General features: G+C 47.5%; 1 pseudogene; it reads right to left on the bottom strand.

Moving 5' to 3' along the window:
* Positions 1–7,890: 7,890 nt before the first annotated feature.
* Positions 7,891–8,092, bottom strand: LOC137542608 (U2 spliceosomal RNA; annotated as a pseudogene).
* Between the last annotated feature and the right edge of the window lie 14,181 nt (positions 8,093–22,273).

Consider the following 22,273-nt stretch of genomic DNA (forward strand, 5'->3'; position numbering starts at 1 on the left):
ACCAGAAAGATATTTTCCCACGGACCCTCCAGGCAAGCTCTGCATCATGCTGTGCATATTTACAAGTTTGTCTGCCCTCTAATTGCACTTTTATCAGCTAGCCAAGTGTTTCACATTACCTTACAACAACAAACCTGAATACACCAGACCTGCCCTAAATCACTGAATGAAAGGCTGCCTGGGGGGGAGATTGCCCCCCTTCCCAGTCTGCACCTGACTCACACACTGAACAAAGCAGCTCTTCTGCAGCTGGGCTCCCTCTGCTCTGTGTTCAGCTCTCTTCACCCTTCCCCCGGACATTTCCAAATCCCGGGAGGACAGCCCAGACAGGTCGTAAAAAGTGGACTTGTCCAGGCAAAAGAGGACGCCTGGTCAGCCTACTGGTGAAGGAGACATGGGAAAGTGAGACCAGCCCCCACAAAAGTGTTGTTGAGCATGTGACCCAGTTACAGGAATTAATTTCTAAGGTGATGCCTCTAGAATACCTCCTGTGTGCCCAAGAAGCACAAAGCAGGGTATATGTGACAATGGGTGATTTGATTAGGACTGCAGACTCTTAAGCTGGCCATACACTGGCCCGATTTGCCGCCGATTCGACAGCAGATTCGATCACTGGGATCGAATCTGCTGCCAATCTTTCGCGCTAAACGCACCCGCCAATCCAATTTTCTCCCGAAATCGGATCGGTCCGTCGATCGCACCGTGCGGGTTACTTACGTCAATCGCCCGCGGGTAGGGAGCGCGTTGCTAGCGGCGGCCGATCCGATACAGTTATAAATTATCTGACGCTGGCTCCCGGGCATCTTCTCCGCGCTGCACCGCTCTTGCTTCCATCCCAGCGTGCATTAACTTCCTGTGTCACTCCAGTGACCAGGAAGTTCAGATAGAGGGTGCTCTATTTGAACTTCCTGGTCACGGAGTGACACAGTGTACGCTGGGATGCGGAGCGGGGTGCAGCGTGGAGAAGAGGACCCGGAGCCAGCTTCAGGTAATGTATGCAGGGGGGGGGGGAGGGGCAGGCGGCAGCACAGATTGTGATCGGTTTCAGGCTGAAATCGATTCACAATCTGTTTGCAGTAAAGGCAGCCATACGATCCCTCTCTGATCAGATTCGATCAGATAGGGAGGGATCTGTCAGCTGGTCGATCTAATGGCAAATCGACTAGTGTATGGCTACCTTTATGCACAGTGCTGTATTTGCTGTCCCATAGAAAGTTCACCTTCCTCCACACTCTGGAGACATCAGAGATGCACCTTATCAGCATTAAGCCATTCATCATCTAGGCTACTCTGTGGCTCTCAGCAGGGGGCAGTCGGCTAGGCACCACAGAGGAGGGCTGGTATTATGCTTGTACCCCATGTGAGGCAGTTGTGTGTTTGTAGAAGGGAGAGCAGCCCCAGGATCTGCGGTGAGCCAGGAGAATCTCCCATGCGGCCAGGAACCAGAGAGGACTTACTGTAACTTAGAGGGTCCCACGGCCCTGGACTGTTGTATTGCTTGTTTGGATACTGGATGTGGTGACCGATGAGAACTGCACCGATTGGGACTGCTGGGATCTGTTGTGCACCTCTTGGACTTCTGCTATTTGTGGAGCTACTGGGACTTTGGGACTTGTGGTGTTTTGCCTGTGAAGCTGGGATTTGGGACTCTTTGGTAGGGGGAATCTGTGGTACTCCCTTGTGGATTGTCTAGTAATATTTTGAACTTTTGTGTGAACTGCGTGTCCAATGAATGCCCCACCAGTCGGGTCTTGTTTAATCTGCCGGTATACACTGTGTCTCGGTGCTCTGTGGTCTCAGAACCATCACAGTATATAATTTGTCAGCCCGGATAAGAGAGTTCCAGCTTGGGGACAGAGTACTGATATACCCACCATGGAGAGCAAATTCTTGGCCAGGTGGCAGAGTCCATATGAAATATTTGATAAGGTTGGGGATGTAAACTATAAACTTAACCAACCTGGGAGGAAAAAAACCATACCAGGTTTACCACATCAATTTGTTAAAACCCTCCCTGGGGAGAGAAACAGTCAATGTCTGCCATAGTGAGCATGAGTGTAAAATCCCAGGTCGATGTAAATTGTGTAAACATAGCACCCAACCTTTCCAGGTCACAGACCCTACAAACCAAGAAATTCTTCCAGAGAAACTTTTTCGGAGTTGCCTGGGCTCACCGTTCTGATAGAGCAGGACATTGTCACTGAGACCAGTGTAAAGGTGTTTTGTAAAGCCTACCATATCCCAGAAGCCAGTAGAAAAGCCATTTCAGAGGAGATAAAAAGGATGTAGAAGTTGCATGTCATTGAGAAATCACAGAGCGAATAGTCGAGTCCAATGTATTGGTACCAAAGCCTAATGGAACTCTGCAATTCTGCAATGACTTCTGGAAATTAAATGAAGTCTCTAAGTTTGATAGGTATCCCATGCCAAGAGTTGATGAACTGATATAAAGGCTATATAACCACACTGGATTTGACAAAAGGGTACTGCAGTTTCCCCTGGTCAAAGGTGCCCGTAAGAAGACTGCATTTCCTACTCCAGGGGGTCAGTTCCATTAAAAACGAATGCTGTTTGGATTACAGACTGCTCCAGACACTTTTCAGTGAGTCGTGAATAGAGTTGGGCCGAACGGTTCGCCTGCGAACGGTTCCATGCGAACTTCAGTGGTTCGCGTTCGCGTCCCGCAGGCGAACTTTTGCGGAAGTTCGGTTTGCCCCATAATGCACCATGAGGGTCAACTTTGACCCTCTACATCACAGTCAGCAGGCCCAGTGTAGCCAATTAGGCTACACTAGCCCCTGGAGCCACTCCCCCCCCCCCCCCCCCCCTAATAAAAGGCAGGCAGCGGCGGCCATTACGCTCACTCGTGTGCCTGCGTTAGAGTAGGGCAAGCTGCTGCAGACTGTCTCTCATAGGGAAAGATTAGTTAGGCTTAGCTTGTTCCTGGCTGCATACCTGTTCTGTTCAGTGAGCCCACCATACCTGTTCTGTTCAGTGAGCCCACTGGATACCTGCATACCTGTTCAGTGAACCTGCCACTGCATACCTGTACTGTGAACCCACCACTGCATACCTGTACTGTGAACCCACCACTGCATACCTGTACTGTGAACCCACCACTGCATACCTGTACTGTGAACCCACCACTGCATACCTGTACTGTGAACCCACCACTGCATACCTGTACTGTGAACCCACCACTGCATACCTGTACTGTGAACCCACCACTGCATACCTGTTCAGTGAACCCACCACTGCATACCTGTTCAGTGAACCCACCACTGCATACCTGTTCAGTGAACCCACCACTGCACACCTGTTCAGTGAACCCACCACTGCACACCTGTTCAGTGAACCCACCACTGCATACCTGTTCAGTGAACCCACCACTGCATACCTGTTCAGTGAACCCGCCACTGCATTCCTGTTCAGTGAACCTGCCACTGCATTCCTGTTCAGTGAACCTGCCACTGCATTCCTGTTCAGTGAACCTGCCACTGCATTCCTGTTCAGTGAACCTGCCACTGCATTCCTGTTCAGTGAACCTGCCACTGCATTCCTGTTCAGTGAACCTGCCACTGCATTCCTGTTCAGTGAACCTGCCACTGCATTCCTGTTCAGTGAACCTGCCACTGCATACCTGTTCAGTGAACCTGCCACTGCATACCTGTTCAGTGAACCTGCCACTGCATACCTGTTCAGTGAACCTGCCACTGCATACCTGTTCAGTGAACCTGCCACTGCATACCTGTTCAGTGAACCTGCCACTGCAGGTATCAATATGAAGATAGTGTCATATTGCAACAGGATCTGGATAGGATGGCTATATGGGCACATACATGGCAGATGAAATTCAATGTTGACAAATGTAAAGTCATGCATTTTGGTCGTACCAATGGTCTAGCACCATACAAAATAAATGGGATACAGTTGGGAACATCAAACTTGGAGAAGGACTTAGGAGTACTCATCGACAACAAGTTAAATAATCGTACTCAATGCCAAGCCGCTGCAGCTAAAGTGAACAAAATTTTGGGATGCATTAAAAGGGAAATAAAAACTCGAGATGCTAGCATAATATTGCCCCTGTTTAACTCTCTAGTAAGGCCACATCTGGAATATGGAATTCAGTTCTGGGCACCACATTACAAAAAAGATATTGCAGTTTTAGAGCAGGTGCAGAGACGAGCTACAAAATTGATACGTGGGATGGAAGGTCTCGCTTACCAAGAAAGGTTAGATAAATTGGGTTTATTTAGTCTAGAGAAAAGACGCCTTAGAGGAGATCTAATTAACATGTATAAATACATTAGAGGGCAATATAATAGCTTGGCGGATGAGCTTTTTGTCCCTAGGCCTTCTCAAAGGACTAGAGGACATGAGCTGCGCATGGAGGAAAAACGTTTTAGCCATTTATTTAGGAAAGGGTTCTTTACAGTAAGAGTGGTTAAGATGTGGAATGCATTGCCACAGGAAGTCGTTATGGCAAACTCTATACCTGCATTTAAAGGGGGCTTAGATGCTTTCCTTGCGTTGAAAGACATCCATGGCTACAATTACTAGGTTATGCCTAATGATGTTGATCCAGGGATTTTATCTGATTGCCATCTGGAGTCAGGAAGGAATTTTTCCCATTTGGGGCTAATTGGACCATGCCTGGTGGGGTTTTTTTCGCCTTCCTCTAGATCAACAGGGGTATGTGGGGGACGGGCTGGAGTTGTACTTTGTACTGGTTGAACTCGATGGACGTATGTCTTTTTTCAACCAAAATAACTATGTAACTATGTAACATACCTGTTCAGTGAACCTGCCACTGCATACCTGTTCAGTGAACCCGCCACTGCATACCTGTTCAGTGAACCCGCCACTGCATACCTGTTCAGTGAACCCGCCACTGCATACCTGTTCAGTGAACCCGCCACTGCATACCTGTTCAGTGAACCCGCCACTGCATACCTGTTCAGTGAACCCGCCACTGCATACCTGTTCAGTGAACCCGCCACTGCATACCTGTTCAGTGAACCCGCCACTGCATACCTGTTCAGTGAACCCGCCACTGCATACCTGTTCAGTGAACCCGCCACTGCATACCTGTTCAGTGAACCCGCCACTGCATACCTGTTCAGTGAACCCGCCACTGCATACCTGTTCAGTGAACCCGCCACTGCATACCTGTTCAGTGAACCCGCCACTGCATACCTGTTCAGTGAACCCGCCACTGCATACCTGTTCTGTTCAGTGAACCCGCCACTGCATACCTGTTCTGTTCAGTGAACCCGCCACTGCATACCTGTTCTGTTCAGTGAACCCGCCACTGCATACCTGTTCTGTTCAGTGAACCCGCCACTGCATACCTGTTCAGTGAACCTGCCACTGCATACCTGTTCAGTGAACCTGCCACTGCATACCTGTTCAGTGAACCTGCCACTGCATACCTGTTCAGTGAACCTGCCACTGCCTACCTGTTCAGTGAACCTGCCACTGCCTACCTGTTCAGTGAACCTGCCACTGCATACCTGTTCTGTGAACCCGCCACTGCATACCTGTTCTGTGAACCCATCACTGCATACCTGTTCTGTTCAGTGAACCCGCCACTGCATACCTGTTCTGTTCATCAGCCAGGCGACCATATGGGCTGTAAAGCCACCAAAACCTGCACTTTCGCCATGGTGCGCACCAGTCCAGCACGGCCGTCACTACACAAACAGCTGTTTGCGGTGCGTTACACGGTGAGTTTGGTGTGTCAGTGTGAAGCAGTACCTTAATTACACTACCTGATTGATGTATACACATGCAAGATGTTTTAAAGCACTTTAGGCCTGTCATTTAGCATTCAGTGTGATTTCTGCCCTTAAAACGCTGCTTTGCGTCAAATCCAGATTTTTCCCGGGGACTTTTGGCATGTATCCCACTCCTCCACCTGGGGGTCCAGGTGTTAGACCCCTTGAAACCTCTTTTCCATCACTTTTGTGGCCAGCATAATTTTTTTTTTTTCGAAGTTCGCATCCCCATTGAAGTCTATTGCGGTTCGCAAACTTTTACGCGAACCGAACCTTACGCGGAAGTTCGCGAACCCGGTTTTCGAACCTAAAATCGGAGGTTCGGCCCCACTCTAGTCGTGAACAAACTGTTGCGTCCCACACCAAAATTATGCTTCGGTGACATTGTTATTTTTAGCATGGATTGGGAGTCTCACCTTCTAAAGTTACAGGCAGTTCTGGATTCTTTTAAAAAAAGGTTTCACATGGAATCCAGAGAAGTGTGCAATCGGGATGAAGGAAGCAAAGTATCTTGGATACATCATTGGTCGAGGGTTGGTAAATCCCCAGGTTAACAAGATAGAGGCAATTCAGAACTGGCCCCGTCCTGGGAATTGTGGGTTATTACCAATGGTCTGTTCCCAATTTTTCCACTCTCGCTGCTCCCCTGTCTGACCTAATGAAAGGGCAAAAAACAGTCATGATATACTGGAATGCAGCTGCAGAAAAAGCATTAAAGTCTGCATTATGTCACCATCCTGTGTTGGTAGCCCCTGATTTCTCTTGGGAGTTTGCCGTTCAGACTGGCACTTCTGATGTTTGGGTTGCAGCAGTTCTGTCACAGGTCATTAAGGGAGAGGAACATCCAGTAGTTTTTCTCAGCCGAAAATTGACCGCTGCTGAGAGTAACTGTGCGGTGGTGGAGTGAAAGTGTCTGGATATAAAGTGGGCTCTAGACTCTCTGCGCTATTACCTTTTTGGGGAGGAAGTTTTAGGTTGGTCGGATGAGGAGAAATAATACCACTAATGCCCGGGTCACACAATGGTTTCTCTCTCTTCAGGAGTTCAATTTTGTGGTGGAACACAGGCCAGGTAAGGTCCTAGGGTTGCCACCTCACCCCTTTAAATACCGACACATCTAAGTTACACAGGTTCTGGGGCTACTCACTCATCAGTGCCTAAACTGCATCTAACGAGCTACAAGGCATGTATAATGTGCCGGTATTTAAAGGGATGAGGTGGCAAGCCTGGGTACACCAGAATGTGGAAGCCTTTTCCAGGGTGCATTGTCTAGGGCCTTATGGTGCCTCCGCCCCATGGAGTTGAGGCAGTGGGAGAGGATGATATGTACAGGAATGCTTTGACAGGTCCTGGATGTTCCATTTTTCCCACCTATATTGTTTGGTCACAATGAATCCTGTCTGTATCTGGATTTTGGATTAGCAACCAGGGTTGCAATTTTGATAGTAGTTTGCAGGGCTGGACTCAGGGGTGAGAAGGATGGAATGGTTGGTCCTCTCACCCCACCCAGATACAGACCATGCTTTCCCCCCTGCCCAGCTGTAAGGGAGGTGATTTTTTTTTTTTTTTTTTTTTTTTTTTTTAGCTTTCTTGGCCCCTGTTGCATGCAACAGAGGTTCCGGGTAAGCAAGGCTATTAGCCCCATGCACGGAAAAAGCGTGAGTGCCCTAAAGCACCCCCACAAAACGTGCATGAGTAGCCACAGGCCCCACAATGCTGCAGGGCCCTTCCGGTTGTTCCCCGAAGGGAACCTTCCCCCTTTGCCTTCGGCTCAGGGGGTGGCATCCTCCAACACCCGAGGGGTTGGAGGATCCTGGGGTCCTCCGAGGAGGACCCCTACTGCGCCCAGTGGTTACCCAAAGGGCCTGGCCATGTGGCATCCGTGTCCACATGGTCCGGGTGGCTCCCCCGAGAGGGAGCCGGGTGGAAACCGAAGTCCCCGTGCCAGCAAGCTGGCCCCGACCTTGCGGCCGGAGTGATAAAAATTCCGCATTCTCCCTAGCCAAAAGGCCGTTGAGCTGCGTTAGTTGGCGATGCATATGGGCAGTACAGACCAAAGCACCCTACTTCCACCTGAGATCTGCCACATCTCAGGTTTTTTCAGGTGCACCTGGAGCGCCACTTCCAGGGGCAGTACGCCTAAGCAAAGCCCTCAGCCATTCAGCCTCGACCATGGTATAGATCCATTCAATCAACCCCTGGGAATTACGACCAGGAAGGACACCCTGCCACAGTGCCATCCTTCCAGGTCCCCCCAAAAATTTCAAGAACAGATACTACACTTGATCTTAGCCAAAAGGCCGAGAAGCTGTAAGGGAGGTGATAAGTCAGGTGCAGACCTGTGCACTCTGGCTGAGTGTGCGCAGCAGTGAGCTGCAAGCCTGTGTGTGTGCAGCAGTGAGCTGCAGGAGGATTTATGCTACAAGTTTCTGGAGTAATATCCCCAGCTTTCAGAGAGGAAACAAGGATGGACTGTACATGATTTTTGGACTTTCTTTTCCTGAGGAGTATACTCTTGCTGTGGAGTGTGGACATTTGGATTAGGGATGAGCAGAAATTATGCTTATGCGTAATTATGCCCAAACGACCACAATACGCCCATCGGCGGTGGCGGCGGGCGTGGTTATGCACCAATCGCATCACGCGCCGGCGACAGGCTCTGCCCCCCTTGCGCAGTAACCCGCCGGCCATTCCGAAGCGCCGGCGTGTTACTAGCTCCGAGATCGCGGCAAACAAAGTGTATAATATGATTTGCAATGTATACAAAGCGTATTATACAGGTTGCCTCCGGCCCTGGTGGTCCCAGTGATCGGGGGACCACCAGGGCAGGCTGCAGCCACGAAGGTAAGCACCTAAGCACGCTGATCTCCCCCCCCCCCCTTCCCTCTGATCGCCCACAGCACCCCTCAGACCCCTGTTTGCACCCAATCACCCCCCTAATCACCCATCAATCACTCCCTGTCCCTATCTGTCAACGCAATTTTTTTTTTAGTCCCTAAACTACCCCCTGGGGGCTCCTGATCACCCCCGATCACCCCCCCCCCACACACACACACTCTCAGATCCTCCCCAGCCCCCCCCCCCTCCCCTGTGTACTGTATACATCTATCCTCCCCTGTAATCACCTGTCAATCACACGTCAATCACCACCTGTCACTGCCACTTATCAGATCAGACCCTAACCTGCCTCTTACAGGCATCTGATCACCCTCCCACACCATCAGATCACCGGCAGACCTACCCTCAGATCACCTCCAAAGTGCATTGTTTACATCTGTTTTGCCATCTAATCACCCACTGATCACCCACCAATCACCCATCAATCACCTCCTGTCAACCCCTGTCACTGCTACCCATCAGATTAGACCCCTATCTTCCCCTAGGGCACCCAATCACCCGCCCACACCCTCAGAACGCCCTCAGACCCCAGCCCTGATCACCTCGCCAGTGCATTGCTTGCATCTATTCCCCCCTCTAATCACACCTTGAGAAACCCATCAATCACCTCCTGTCACCACCTGTCACCCCCTAGCACACCTACCCATCAGATCAGGCCCTAATTTGCCCCATGTGGGCTCCTGATCACTCGGCCAAACCCTCAGATCCCCCTCAGACCCCCTTCCGATCACCTCCCCAGTGCATTGATTGCATCTATTTTCCCCTCTAACCACCCCCTGAGACACCCATCAATCATCTCCTGTCACCCCCCCTAGCACTCCTATCCATCAGATCAGGCCCAATACAACCTGTCATCTAAGAGGCCACCCTGCCTATGACCGTTCCACAAAATGCGGCCCCTCATAGACCACCTGTCATCAAAATTTGCAGATGCTTATACCCCTGAACAGTCATTTTAAGGCATTTGGTTTCCAGACTACTCACGGTTTTGGGCCCGTAAAATGCCTGGGCAGTACAAGTGACCCCATTTTAGAAAGAAGATACCCCAAGGTATTCTGTTAGGTATATGACGAGTTCATAGAAGATTTTATTTTTTGTCACAAGTTAGCGGAAATTGATTTGTATTGTTTTTTTTTTCCCACAAAGTGTCAATTTCCGCTAACTTGTGACATAAAAAAAATCTTCTATGAACTGACCATACTCCTAACAGAATACCTTAGGGTGTCTTCTTTCTAAAATGGGGTCACTTGTGGGGTTCCCATACTACCCTGGCATTTTAGGGGCTCTAAACCGCGAGGAGTAGTCTAGAATCCAAATGCCTCAAAATGACCTGTGAATAGGACGTTAGGCCCCTTAGCGCACCTAGGTTGCAAAAAAGTGTCACACGTGGTATCGCCGTACTCGGGAGAAGTAGTATAATGTGTTTTGGGGTGTATTTTTATACATACCCATGCTGGGTGGGAGAAATCTCTCTGTAAATGGACAATTGTGTGTAAAAAAATAAATAAAAAAAATTGTCATTTACAGAGATATTTTTCCCACCCAGCATGGGTATGTGTAAAAATACACCACAAAACACATTATACTACTTTTCCTGAGTACGGCGGTACCGCCTGTGTGGCACTTTTTTGCACCCTAAGTGCGCTAAGGGGCCCAAAGTCCAATGAGTACCTTTAGGATTTCACAGGTCATTTTGCGACATTTGGTTTAAAGACTACTCCTCACGGTTTAGGGCCCCTAAAATGCCAGGGCAGTATAGGAACCCCACCAATGACCCCATTTTAGAAAGAAGACACCCAAAGGTAATCCGTTAGAAGTATGGTGAGTTCATAGAAGATTTTATTTTTTGTCACAAGTTAGGGGAAAATTTCTTTGTGAAAAAAAACAATTAAAATCAATGTTCGCTAACTTGTCTCTATGGGGAGGATCCGATTTGCGCATGACGTCATGTCGGCGACGTCATGTGCGATCTTCCCCATAGAGAAGTCCGGAGCTGTGTGGGGAGGCTGCGCCAATCGCTGGATCCAGGCTGGGTAATGTATAAACGGGGGAGTGGAGGCGATCAAAGGGTGCCGGAGACTTCTTCTAGCTAGCCTAGTGCTAGCTAGAGGATTTACAGCCATTAGGAACATTTTTCGTTCGGGCAAAAATTGACAAAACCTCCTGAGTGGCGTAACGCTCAGGAGGTTAGTACTTTGTCTTGGCTAACTAACACTAACTCCATATTGCATCTCACAATGTAGCTTACTTACACATACAGTAACCTGTCTGTAATCTTAGGGAATATTTGAAATTGTATGTGTAACTTCCCTAATAATTTCCTGCCTCTTAGACTCCCAGGGTTTTATTACATGTGTTTTTAGCACTTATGCACAATGTTAAGCCTGTTTTTCATGGAAGCATGTCATGTTACACATGCATAGTTTGCCTTTTCAAGTGTGTCTCCTCTCTCTTCCCTTACCCTGCTCTGATCTCCTTGTCTCCTCCCACACTGCTCCTTCTAGCTCATTCTAGCTTCAACCCTGCATCTCAGCTACATGCTTCTGCTAGCTGCTCACACTATGATTTTTTGACCTATCCATTTGTTCATCGGTGTATGATCTGCACAGTTTGAATAAACTTCTTCACGATCTTCAAGGTGTCGTTTGGATCGAGTCACTGTCCGCCAATCTACCTAAGGCTGCGATTACACACATCTCAACACAACCGTGAGTTACAGAGATCACATTGTAGTGCTTAGACTGGAGAGGCAGAACAGTCAAAAAATCTGTGAAAGGATCTTAAAAGATCAGCTAAACATCTTTCTGAGGATTCTAGCCAGCTTGCATGTGTAGTGAGATGTATATGGACACTGGAATATAGCAGAATATATGTGCAAAGCCTGCATACTCCAGCCAGCCAGCAAATCTCAGCATAAGAGTCATCAGTTTGCTGCATAGATTAATGAAGAAACTGTTCATGCAACTGTCATTAATGTGCTCTTAGAATAGACTGTCTGCATTAATTCTGTCTACAAGTGAATCTAAGTTCTATATGCATTCAAAGTTAACTTTGCAAAGTCATTGCTAAACTGGACTCTTGCTCCCCCTCCCACTGGTTGCCTAGGAAACCAGCTCCCTGAGCCAGAAGATTGATACATTTCTATGCAAACACCACCTTGTGACTCTACCCTCTGCCTAACATCACAATGCACCAGCAAAGCAATATACAAGCTGAAGAACCTAATGCACAGCAAGAGCCTGAACTTCTTACAGCTCAGGACACAGATCCTCAAAGCCACATAAAGCTAAAACGTTCAGTGAAACCAACTTGGAAAGTTCAAGAGAACTATGAGGCTGACAAGGAGGAGCTGCTGTGTAACATCAGCCACCTATGGTCTAAGACAATTGAATGTATGTCAGCTCTGTCTCAACCAACTCATGAGGTATTGCACCTAGAGGGCGCTGTTAAGCAATTGAACACTGCTTATGAGAACTATCAAAGACTGTCTGACAAATATGCTGATCTCTTAAAGCGGTACAACACAGAAAATTCCTTACAAGAACTAAGGGAATTGAATGAGCTCAATCTTGAAAGAGATGATTTAGTAATGCAAACAAGGGCAAAAACAGATGTAAAAATTGCACGTCTCTATGAATCCAGATCCCATCTCTCCACAACTTCTAAGCGCTCCACACGATCTTCAAAATCCACACGATCTTCCAAATCTGTAAGATCGACATCTTCTACTCTCAGCCAACAACTCATCAAAGCCCGCGCTGATGCTGAAGCTTCTAAAATCCAGGCAGCCTTTGCCCAAGAAAAGGCACAGAAGAAGGCAGAGATGGAAGCTTTAGCTGCACAGAAGAAGGCAGAGATGGAAGCTTTAGCTGCACAGAAGAAGGCAGAGATGGAAGCTTTAGCTGCACAGAAGAAGGCAGAGATGGAAGCTTTAGCTGCACAGAAGAAGGCAGAGATGGAAGCTTTAGCTGCACAGAAGAAGGCAGAGATGGAAGCTTTAGCTGCACAGAAGAAGGCAGAGATGGAAGCTGAGGCTGCATGGAAAAATGCACAGATGGAAGTTTTGGAAAAACAATGTGAGCACGCCAAAGACACGGCAAGACTAAGAGTCTTGGAGCAAGCTGTAAGTGACAATGAAAGAGATGTCGGTAGCAATCGCTCTGTTAAATCCTATGCATCAATTTCATCACAGACCTCGTCAAAACTCCATAGCTCTGTCATAGCAGCCAAAGCACTTAACCAAGGCGTTCTTTCTACATTTTCTGCTCCTACTCAAATGACAGAAACACGTACGTATAGAAAAGGCCTTCCACCTCACTATCCCATCGACCTGTCACCTACTAACCAACCCACTAATTTACAGCTGCAAACCAACACACCCTTGGATTGTACACCAGCTCCGGTGTTAAATGCCTTGGCACCATCTTATGTTCCCAATTCACTCAACATCACTGTACCTGCCATTACAACCAACCCTGTTCCGCCTGCAGTTGTATACCCAAAGTCTGAAAACACAGACATGTCGCAGTTTGCCAAGTACATCCTTCGCAGAGAACTCACTAGAATGGGCCTCACCATGTTTGATGATAAACCGGAAAATTACAGAGGCTGGAAATACACCTTTAAGGCCACGATCAGCGAGTTAGATATCAGTGCTGCAGAGGAACTGGACCTACTCATCAGGTGGCTAGGTCCCCAGTCTGCTGAACGTATCAAGAGACTTAAAACAGTTTACACTTCCAATCCTGCTACAGGTCTCGACGCTGCATGGGACAGACTTGAAAGCAGCTTTGGCAGTTCTGAAGCCATTGAAGATGCCTTACTCAAAAGGTTGCAAAGTTTCCCAGGGATTACAGCTAAAGACAATCTAAAGTTTCAAGAACTCAGTGATCTTCTACTAGAGCTCCAACTAGCTAAAGCTGACACCCGCCTACCTGGGCTTAGATACCTTGACACCCCTCGTGGCATCAACCCTATTGTCCTTAAGCTACCTTATGGCATCCAAGAAAAATGGGTTAGTCAGGGATCTACTTACAAGAAAAAGTATGGCGTTGCCTTTCCACCCTTCTCCTACTTCTGTAACTTCATAAAGGGAATAGCGGATACTAAGAATGATCCAAGTTTCTTCTACGGTGACTGTAATCCTCTCAGTTCACCATCTCCAGGACTTGCAAACACACGCACAACACACAGAGACCGCAGGGGCCCAGTGTCAGTAAAAAGGACAGATGTTCAACCTGCTCCTGCTACAGTTTTTCAAAAGACTGAACAAAACAAGAAACTTGAGGATCCAAATCGTCAATGCCCCATACATAAGAAGCCACATTCACTTAAGAAGTGCATCGGTTTCAGAAGGAAACCTCTACAGGAACGTAAGGAACTGTTAAAGGAATTTGTGGTTTGTTTCAGATGCTGTGCCTCCACAGAACACCTTGCAAAGGACTGTAAGGCCATCATTAAATGCAAGGATTGTGGTAGTGATAACCACGTACAAGCCCTTCATCTGTACCAAAACAGCACTACTCTGGCATCCACAGACATTCCCCCCAGGGCAAAGCATGGCGGGGAGCATGCTGAACAAACGGCTACCTCCACCCCAGTGTCCTCAACATGCACTGAAGTCTGTGGAGAAGGACTTTGTGAGAAATCCTGTGCTAAGATATGCTTGGTTCATGTATACACAAAGGGCCAACCTGAAAGAGCCATAAGACTATACACCATTCTTGACGATCAGAGCAACCGATCTCTTGCAAGTACAAGGTTCTTTGATCTCTTAGGCATTGCAGGAGAAGCTCTACCTTATACCCTAGGTACTTGTGCAGGAATTACAGAAGTCTTGGGTAGAAGAGCCAGTGACCTTGTAGTTACTCCTCTCAATAGCAACTTGGAAATACCCTTGCCTACCATCCTCGAGTGTAATCAGATCCCAACCAACAAGGATGAGATTCCCACTCCTGAAGCTGCCTTGCACCATGATCACTTGAAGGACATAGCTGATCAAATACCAGCCTTAGATGAAAATGCTGATATCCTGTTGCTACTCGGGAGAGACATCCTAAGGGTTCACAAGGTCCGCGATCAAATCGACAGTCCAAATGATGCACCTTATGCCCAACGTCTGGATCTAGGCTGGGTCATTATAGGCAACGTCTGCGTTAGCAATGCCAAGAAACATCTCTCGATTTCTTCCTTTAAAACACACATCCTGCCCAATGGACGTACTACTTACTTTCCACGACAACAACATCACTATCATGTGAAAGAAAGGCTGTGTGCCAAAGGTAGACAAGAAAGCATCTTACTAGAGGATGGCAAAGCATTTATCTTTCGAGATGACAACATTGGTAACACAGTGTTTGAGGTAACCACAAAAGACAATGAGTTAGCGGCCACAATAGAAGACAAAGAATTCTTGAGAACCATGAGTAAAGAGTTCTACCAAGATGATTCTAACAGCTGGGTGGCACCGCTACCATTCCGCACTCCTAGGAAGAGAATGCCAAATAATAGACAACATGCAGATTTGCGGTTCAACTCTTTAGAGCGCAACCTGAACCGGAAACCACAAATGAAGAAACATTTTGTTGACTTTATGCAGAAGGTGTTCGAGAGAGATCATGCTGAACCTGCACCCCCTCTTTCACAAGGAGAAGAATGCTGGTACCTTCCGTGTTTTGGGGTCTACCATCCTCGCAAGCCTGACCAGATTAGAGTGGTCTTTGACTCAAGTGCTCGTTACGAAGGCGTTTCTCTCAATGACAATCTTCTCTCTGGACCTAACCTGAACAACAACCTCCTAGGAGTCCTACTCCGCTTTAGACAAGAGCCAATTGCCATTATGGCGGACATTCAACAAATGTTTCATTGTTTCATCGTCCGTGAAGATAACAGAAACTTCCTCAGATTCCGATGGTATCACAACAATGATGTCAACGATGAGGTCATTGACTATCGGATGAAGGTTCATGTTTTTGGGAATAGTCCTTCCCCCGCAGTTGCCATTTACGGACTGAGAAAAACTGCCCAAGAAGGCGAACAAGAGTTCGGAACTGATGCTCGTCAGTTTGTTGAAAGGAATTTCTACGTGGATGACGGTCTCAAGTCTCTACCAACAGCAGAAGAGGCCATTGACCTTCTCACCAGGACTCAGAACATGCTCGCTACTGCCAACCTCAGACTACATAAAATCATCTCCAACAGCAATGAGGTAATGGGAGCATTTCCTTCTGATGATCATGCTGCCAGTGCTAAGGAATTCCAACCAGAATCTGACCTTTCCCTCACACAGCGCAGCCTTGGGTTGCTGTGGGATGTGAAACAAGACATGTTCACATTTCAAACATCAGCCTGCGAAAAGCCCTTCACAAAAAGAGGAGTACTGTCCGCAGTGAACAGTATCTACGATCCCTTGGGATTCATAGCACCCTTTACCATTCAGGGTAAGATATTACTCAGACAACTCACGACAGAGAACACCGACTGGGATACCACTTTACCCAAAGAAAAAGAACAAAGGTGGGAGTCCTGGAAGAAGTCCCTGCAGGCGTTGGAACAGTTTAAGATACCACGCTCTTACACTCCTGCGTCCTTAAAGAATGCTACCAGACTGGAGATCCATGTCTTTTCCGATGCATCCATGGAAGCCATAGCTGCAGTAGCCTATCTTCGAGTTGTACTCTCCAACGGTGAAATAGATGTAGGATTCATCATGGGCAAAACCAAGTTAACTCCAAAGCCTGCACATACCATTCCAAGGCTCGAACTCTGTGCAGCCATGTTAGCTGTTGAAATTGCTGAGCTTATTGAGCACGAAACAGACTTTGACATTGATTCATTTGACTTTTACACAGACAGCAAGATAGTGCTAGGATATCTACACAATCAAACAAGACAGTTTCATGTGTATGTTGGCAACCGTGTGGATCGTATTAGGAAATTCTCAACGCCAGAGCAATGGCACTATGTACCCACGGACCAGAACCCTGCTGACCTAGGCAGTCGCGCAGTGCCTGCTGCCGCCTTTCTGAATACATCATGGATAAATCCACCAGTACTTTTGAACGAAGAATTCTTCTCAAATCCTGTAGAATCTACCTTTGAACTTATCCATCCAGAGTGTGATAAGGAAATCAAGGCCAGTGCAGTTACACTTAGCACCTCCGTGGAAGCAAAGACAAGACTGAAACCTCACCGATTTGAACGTTTTTCTAGGTGGTCTTCTGCTGTACGAGCGACTGCACGTCTTATTCACGTTGCTCATCACTTCGCAAGCAAAGATGACACTAATCAAGAGTGTCGTAAGTGGCACATCTGTAAAGGGCTTCCCACCATTGCAGAGGTTGCTCAAGCAGAAAGAGTCATCATTCAATGTGTCCAACATGAAGTATATTCGCAAGAGATCCACAACTTGTCAAAAGGACTAAATCTATCCAAAGATAGCCCTCTATACCAGTTGAATCCAACAATTGATCCAAACAAACTACTTCGAGTTGGTGGTCGCATTGCAAGGTCTAATGTGGTTAGCAAAGAGCAAAATCCTCTCATCATTCCAGGCCGTCACCACATTACTGCTCTGATAGTCAGACATTACCACGAGCAAGTTCAACACCAAGGCCGGCATTTCACAGAAGGAGCAGTGAGGGCTGCTGGTTTCTGGATAATCGGGATGAAAAGATGTATATCCTCCATACTTCATAAGTGTGTCAAGTGCCAAAGACTAAGAGGAAAGCATCTCAATCAACAGATGGCAGAGCTTCCAACAGACAGATTGAGTACCGAACCACCCTTCACCAATGTCGGGATTGACGTCTTTGGCCCCTGGAGCATAGTTGCACGTAAGACTCGTGGCGGAGTTGTTAATAATAAACGTTGGGCTGTGCTATTTACCTGTTTGAGCATTCGTGCCGTACACATTGAAGTTATAGAATCAATGGACTCTTCTTGCTTCATTAATGCCTTCCGAAGATTTGTTTCCATTCGTGGACCTGTTAAGTTACTCAGATCTGACTGTGGGACAAATTTTACTGGAGCAGAGAAGATAGAGAACTTCTTTAATACCAACAAGTGTAAATGGGAATTCAACCCGCCTCATTCTTCGTATATGGGAGGCTCTTGGGAACGCATGATTGGGATTTCGAGAAAAATCCTGGACTCTATGTTGCTGGACCACAAATCTTCTCATCTCACACATGAAGTCTTGATCACCTTCCTTGCCGAGGTGTCTGCCATAATCAATGCGAGACCTCTTGTTCCCGTTTCCTCTGACCCAGAGTCTCCAGTATTGCTAACTCCAGTCACCCTTTTAACTCAAAAGATCGGAGTAGATAATATTCCACCTCAGGCCTTTGATTGTACCAATGTTTACAAATACCAATGGAAAAGGGTTCAGCATCTTGCTAATGCATTTTGGAGCCGTTGGAAGATGGAGTACCTTTGCAACCTTCAAAGTCGCAGAAAATGGCAAGTTAGTAAACCTGACCTGCAAATCGGGGACGTTGTTCTCCTCAAGGAAAAAGACGCCCATCGTAACAATTGGCCTGTCGGTCTTGTTACAAAGACTGTTTTAAGTAATGATGGCAAAGTGCGGAAAGCAGAAGTCAAAGTAATGAAAGAAGGTTCTGCAAGACATTACTTCAGACCCATAAATGAACTGGTACTGCTTCTGCCTAAACAGAAAGACTCCTAACTCTGACTTCATAGTACAAAGGGAGGTAAGAAGGATTGGTGCTGTTGCTGCCTTCCCCTCTGAAGACAGACCTTCAAAGCAACTGTGTTAAAGGGAGGTAAGAAGGATTGGTGCTGTTGCTGCCTTCCCCTCTGAAGCCCATGTCTACACTTGAAAAAGTACTTCTACAAGTATTGTAGTAATGTTTTCCTGTTGCCTTTTTTGCTGTTTCTCTTGTTGCAGGTGTTCCAAGCAGGAAAATAACTATTATTTGAACTTGAACTTAAGTTACTATTGTTATTAGAAATCATAGATTTCGACGGGGAGTGTCATGTTACACATGCATAGTTTGCCTTTTCAAGTGTGTCTCCTCTCTCTTCCCTTACCCTGCTCTGATCTCCTTGTCTCCTCCCACACTGCTCCTTCTAGCTCATTCTAGCTTCAACCCTGCATCTCAGCTACATGCTTCTGCTAGCTGCTCACACTATGATTTTTTGACCTATCCATTTGTTCATCGGTGTATGATCTGCACAGTTTGAATAAACTTCTTCACGATCTGCAAGGTGTCGTTTGGATCGAGTCACTGTCCGCCAATCTACCTAAGGCTGCGATTACACACATCTCAACACAACCGTGAGTTACAGAGATCACATTGTAGTGCTTAGACTGGAGAGGCAGAACAAAGCATGATATATGGTGATCAAAGAACACACCTGTGCTAAAATGTATGCACTGATGTGTCTTTTGGTTGTTCAGCAATGACCAAAACTAGGCTGAGCATGATGTGGACTCCAATCACAGGCTCCGCCAGACGTCAGGGCGGGATTTCCCTGCACTTATACTGGATGTGTAAGCGGCATCTCTTCAGTGGAATGCAGCGTGACCAAGGGTCCAGCAGGACATGAAACAGCCATCGCTAGGCCCACCGTTCTCTCTTATCTCCCACCTCCTCCACTGACAGCCTGCACAGCAATGATTGAGGTACACTGACGTTGCTTGGTTCTTGTTACCACCATTTGCACACTTAAACCCACTTTGGTACAAACGGAAGGTGCACGTTCATTCGTTTCTCCCTGTTACAACTAATGTTCACAAATCTGTGTTAGGGCTTGTTCACATTATAAGCCCTATTTCACGATTTTTAAAATCCCCTTAAAAGCGCTTGTGCAATGTTGTGCTGAAAGCTTTCTTTAGAAATGTTGGCACATATTGATAGGATAGCATCTTGCAGTTGATGGAGATTTGTGGGATGCACATCCAGGGCATGAAGCTCCCGTTCCATCACATTGGGTTGAGATCTGGTGACTGTGGGGGCCATTTTAGTACAGTGAACTCCTTGTCATGTTCAAGAAACCAATTTGAAATAATTCGAGCTTTGTGACATGGTGCATTATCCTGCTGGAAGTAGCCATCAGAGGATGGGTACATGGTGGTCATAAAGTGATGAACATGGTCAGAAACAATGTTCAGGTAGCCCATGGCATTTAAACGATGCCCAATTGGCACTAAGGGGCCTAAAGTGTGTCAAGAAAACATCCCCCACACCATTACACCACCATCAACAACAAGGCATGATGGATCCATGTTTTCATTCTGTTTACGCCAAATTATGATTCTATCGAGACTCCTCAGACCAGGCAACATTTTTCCAATTTTCAACTGTCCAATTTTGGTGAGCTCGTGTAAATTGTAGCCTCTTTTTCCTATTTATAGTGGAGATGTGTGGTACTGGTGGGGTCTTCTGCTGTTGTAGCCCATCCACCTCCAGATTGTGCATGTTGTGGCTTCACAAACACTTTGCTGCATACCTCGGTTGTAACAAGTGGTTATTTTAGACAACTTTGCTCTTCTATCAGCTTGAATCAGTTGGCCCATTCTCCTCTGGCATCAACAAGGCATTTTCGCCACACGACTGCCGCATACTGAGTGTTTTTCTCTTTTAACACCATTCTTTGTAAACCCTAAAAATGATTGTGAGTGAAAATCCCAGTAACTGAGCAGATTGTGAAATACTCACACCAGCCCTCTGGCAACAACAACCAGTGGTGCTCATCCAATATTCGGGTATCCAGGGATGCTCGGATGTGCCTCATCCACGAATTCGGAAATCCGCGTGGTTGCAAAAAAAAAATCCGCATTCGGCCCCGCCGCATGCAGATTTTCGTCCGCGTCCACGCAACCACGCGGATTTTTTCCCGTGAATGGCGTAATCACGCGCGGATTCACGCCCGGAGGCGGATTTTCTTTTAACGTTAATAACAAAGCCCCCATACATGCTACAGTCCCCCAAATAGCATGGATTATCGAGGTGATAAGGGGCAACATAACTTCAACATAAATTCCCCCCCAAAAAATTTTTCTAGAGAAAATGGATTTTAAAGTGAAATCAACACTTTAAATGGGGCTATTAATTGGTAATAAGTGGTTTTAAAAAGGGATATACGCGTTAAGCAGTCAAAGAGGTGAAGGCGAGTTCCAATGGCACTTGGCGGCGAAGGTACCGCTGGAGGAGGATGAGTGGCTGACGGCAAAAAGGCTCCAGAGAGGTTTTTGTAATTTTTTTTTTTTTTTTTTTTTTTTTTTTTTGCAGCAATTAGCAATGACATCGCAGCAGAGTTGTCAGTGGACACGGGCAGTGTGAACGCAGAGTGCAGTGGTGGTAGCGACTGAGTCAGGAGAAGGACTATGCGGGCGGTCAGTTCAGCAGCACAGAAGGACCACGGCAACATACTGGTGGTAGTAGTAGCAGCACAGCGTCATAGTGCTGGCCAAAAAATTAAATGCACCCGGTGACCCGGGCAGTGTGAACGCAGAGTGTAGTAGCGACTGAGTCAGGAGGACAAAGCGGGCGGTCAGTTCAGCAGCAGCAGCACAGTAGTAGTAGCACAGCGTCATAATGCTGGCCAAAAAATTAAATGCACCCGGTGACCCGGGCAGTGTGAACGCAGAGTGTAGTAGCGACTGAGTCAGGAGGACAAAGCGGGCGGTCAGTTCAGCAGCAGCAGCACAGTAGTAGTAGCACAGCGTCATAGTGCTGGCCAAAAAATTAAATGCACCCGGCGACCCGGGCAGTGTGAACGCAGAGTGTAGTAGCGGGCGGTCAGTTCAGCAGCTCAGAAGGAGGACCATGGCAACTTACTGGTAGTAGTACCGTAACACCAAAAAATTAACCAAGGTAGGCACTAGGCAGGTAGTAAATGTCTTTATAAAGGCAGGCATAGTTAACAACAGCACATGCAGCAGCCACTTCATGTCCCCCTGTGTCCGACAATAGGGGCCAGGAACTCGCCTTCCACCCAAGCCTGGTTGATTTTCAGGAAGGTGAGTTTGTCCACAGAGGCGTGGGAGAGCCGAGAGCGCTTCTCTGTGACCACGCCACCGGCCGCACTAAAGCATCTCTCTGAGAGGACACTGGAAGGAGGGCAGGATAGGAGTTCCAGGGCGTACTGGGAAAGCTCGCTCCAGATGTCCAGTCTCTTGACCCAGTACTCCAAGGGGTCCACGGGGCTGTCGGTGTCATTGAGCCCGCTGGATGACCCCATATAGTCAGACACCATGGTGGTCAGTCGTTGCTTGTGCTGGTTGGTGGTGGATGCTGTGGCGGGCACCTCTGTTCTGGGCTGCTGCACTGCATACAGGCTATTGCTTAGGCTCTTCAGGTCTCCGGGGCGCCAGTTGCTGCTGCTGGTGGTTGTTGTTGTGCTGCTAGTGGCAATGGCAGGCACCTCTTGCTGGCTTGGCAGAGCAGTTACAGTGGGGGTGGAAGGCTGGGGGAATGCTTCCAGTAGTCTGCGCACAAGGGCCTCCTTCAACTCCCTTGTGCGTTGCTCGGTGGTGGATAGCGTCATTAAGTCTCCCAGCTTCCCCTTCAGACGGGGATCAAGCATCAAGGTAATCCAGATGTCCTCCCTTGAACGCATCTGGATCACCC

Source organism: Hyperolius riggenbachi, chromosome 12 (assembly GCF_040937935.1).
Source record: "Hyperolius riggenbachi isolate aHypRig1 chromosome 12, aHypRig1.pri, whole genome shotgun sequence".
In the NCBI taxonomy this organism is placed as follows: Eukaryota; Metazoa; Chordata; class Amphibia; order Anura; family Hyperoliidae; genus Hyperolius; species Hyperolius riggenbachi.